Raw genomic sequence first — 3,190 nt, forward strand, 5'->3', positions numbered from 1 at the left:
TATGTAATATAATATTTAATCAGATGATATATTCGATCAGAAAATATTGCCCTCTGTCAATTGACTTCACCGTAACAATTAGTTCAGGCCGTACTCATACATAAAACATATTTATTCTTAACATTGCAGAAAATTATTCTAATAGAAAATTCTAAACAGTAATCTAAAAAAATTAAAACACATATATGGAATTTTAAAGTTATTGTAACTGTTTTGCTTTAATAGGGTCAAAAAACTTACTATCTTTTGAGCAATTACCGGGACATGGAGCTAGAAAATTATTTTTTTGCAATTCTCATGTCTAAAAACTATTATTTTCTTTTTTTTGTTAATAGTTGGATGCCTCTCTTAATATAAAAATTCTCATGAACTTATTTTATTTGCAAGTACAATCTCCGGAGCTTTTTATCACATTTAAAATTAATTGAATTCGAAATAAATTGATTCAAATCTGGTGGTTGAGTAATCCTCTTAGACCGAAATGAATTAGAATATTAAATTAGAAAATGACAGGGTCGAATGGTAAATAATGGGATTACCGAGCCCGCACCGTCAGCATACGAATTTTCTAAATGGTTTATTAATTATATTTCAATTTCCCTATTGGGTTAATGTTAGTAAGCTAATCGAACCAGAGTTGAGAATAATGGCGATTGAAAAATATATGCAATTTTCATCAAAATCTTATTACATAGATAATTTTTTTTATATCAGATATTCAACATGGATATGAAAAAGAAAATTAAAGTCATCGGCGCAATCATTTTTATAAATAAATAATTTAAAACAGATTTTCCTACGAAGATCTTAAGATCAATGTTGTCTTAGAAATCTTAAAAAGTAGAACCTCCCAAAGCTTAGAATACTAAAACCAAAAATTCTAGAAAAATGAAGTTGATGTAATAAATTATGTCAGTCTTTGATTAACTAGGGGGTTGGAGGCTCATTCTGGTGTGTGTTCTTCCATTGTAGGTAGGTGGGTACCTGTCTAATGGGGCTAAGGAAACATCTAACCAAATCGTCTTGGAAGGTTTTTCTCCTTAAGTTTCTGATTCTCATTGTAGGTTAATGTAAGGAATACTTAACGTTTTTATCCAAACCCATTGTTATTTTTTTTGATGAAGTAGAGTTGACCAATAGTTAAACCTTTTTTTTTTGTAGTGTCAGGGAAAATGTGTGTTTGGGACAAGTGCATAAATGGGATTATTATTTTTAATTAATTTTTGTTGTTAGACCTACTTTTTTTTTTATCTCCTGCATATTTGTGGCATACGGGGTGCGGCAGTAGTGCGGGGTTTAGTACGCTGGGGTTTGCGCATGCAACCCCAGTGCTCTCAAAATCAACCCTTTTTTATTCTTTTATAAATTACAATTATAACAATTAAAATTTTAGGTGGGTTCCTTTTAATTATTATTGGGAGCAATTTTTACTGTGGTGCAGTGATGTGGTGTGCGCCTTACTGATGGGGCTGCACCTTATCCATTGCACAGTCAGGGTGCCTCCTCCAGTTGCCAGCCTGCTCCAGCCTTCCTCGTCTCTAGTTGTTAGACCTACTATAGATATTAATATGAAGAACATTTTATGGATTTACTTCAAACATATATAGATAGTAGCTCTCTCAATAAAACATATTATAAAGAAATCATCACCATTACTACATTTGCCCCAAAAATGTGCTAATTGGTGCACAGAAATATAGTGATACGAGGGCCTATTCTGGGTGATAACGAGTAGAGAATGCAATGTGGCTATTATTGAAAGTATTTATAAAAGAAGCACAACACGGTTCCAATGGAACAATTGAAATTTCTACTGACAGAAACACCAATATAAGAGTAATCTGAATCGTTTTATTTTAGTTTCAGAGTACAGGCGAATAAGTTAAATTTTATCATTTTGATTTTTAGGTTATTATATACCTGAAATTAATATTTTATTCATTTCTTTCTTTTTTTGTGCGTGTCTATTCACTTTATCCTCCATTTTTATTTTTTATTCACAACGAAACCTTAATTTATTAAATTTTTCTGATTGGCTCTACCGTTTTTTTGGTTAATATACGTTCAATTTCCCAACCTATGCATACTCCAGCCTATATTTACCGTGGCAAGAGAAAAATATCTATTTAACCTCACAGTTGAAGTAAAACCTAAGTTTAATTTCACAGTTTTGAACAAACATTTATTTGATTTTTCGATTGTATAAGGATATTTTCATTTGAAGTTAAACGGATATAGCCACCAACCATTCCAATATTTGTTTTCCATAAAACTTATTTAGTGTATGAGAGAAGATAATATAGGCCTAGAATAAGCGAGAATCGAATCCGGGCCATAACATAACATATTTGCCAAATAGATAGAGCGGTAGACTGTAAAGGAGAGGGAGGAGGCTATAAGAGATAAGGACAGGACTATCGGAGGCTCACAGGTAATTAGAGCGCCTCAATCGGTGCCATGCTTCTCTGCGCTTTATCATTGGCTATCGGGATTATAGGGCGTCTCTACCTGCATATTGTGTCTCTTCACGTCATGTTTTCATTTCTAAAAATGACATAACAGGAGTTGTTTAAGAAATATTTGGAAAAAATATTGCTCAATATTCTATTTAATTTGTAGTTATGTTAATACAGATAGTACATAGAAAAATGTTTCCACATATTAATACAATTTAAAATTTAATAGCATATAAAACAAGCCAAAAGCTTGTGAAATTCAGCCTAACAAAAGTATATGCTTTTATTCTCTTTTATTTTTTTGGAGAGAGGGGAAGAACATGTTAGGAAATGCTATTATTTTTTCTGACCTCCTTTATTGAAAAAAAATATATATATTAATACATACCTGAGTATATAAATATAATAATATAATGGTGCCCTTCCTTTGCCATTATAAGAGGTTGGGCTAGGTCCGCTTGGGCAGAGGTTACAATTTTGGCCCAGGAGCCGTTGACGGGTGGGAGAGGAGTACAAAGAACAGGGAGAAACACGTCCTAAAGAACAATAATAAACAGTATAGAAGTTTCCTAAAATATATTCATTGGGAGTAAGTCCATTACAAATACTGTTTCCAATATCGTTAATAATATTGGCACAACTTTTTCTATTCTTTCACTTAATTTGACCTCCTAGAAAAGTCTTTGCCAAACGTTGCGATTAATTGACACAACTTACTCAGTTTCAAACTTCAA

Source organism: Halyomorpha halys, unplaced genomic scaffold (genome assembly GCF_000696795.3).
Source record: "Halyomorpha halys isolate HHAL.00 unplaced genomic scaffold, Hhal_1.1 Scaffold77.1, whole genome shotgun sequence".
Classification (NCBI taxonomy): domain Eukaryota; kingdom Metazoa; phylum Arthropoda; class Insecta; order Hemiptera; family Pentatomidae; genus Halyomorpha; species Halyomorpha halys.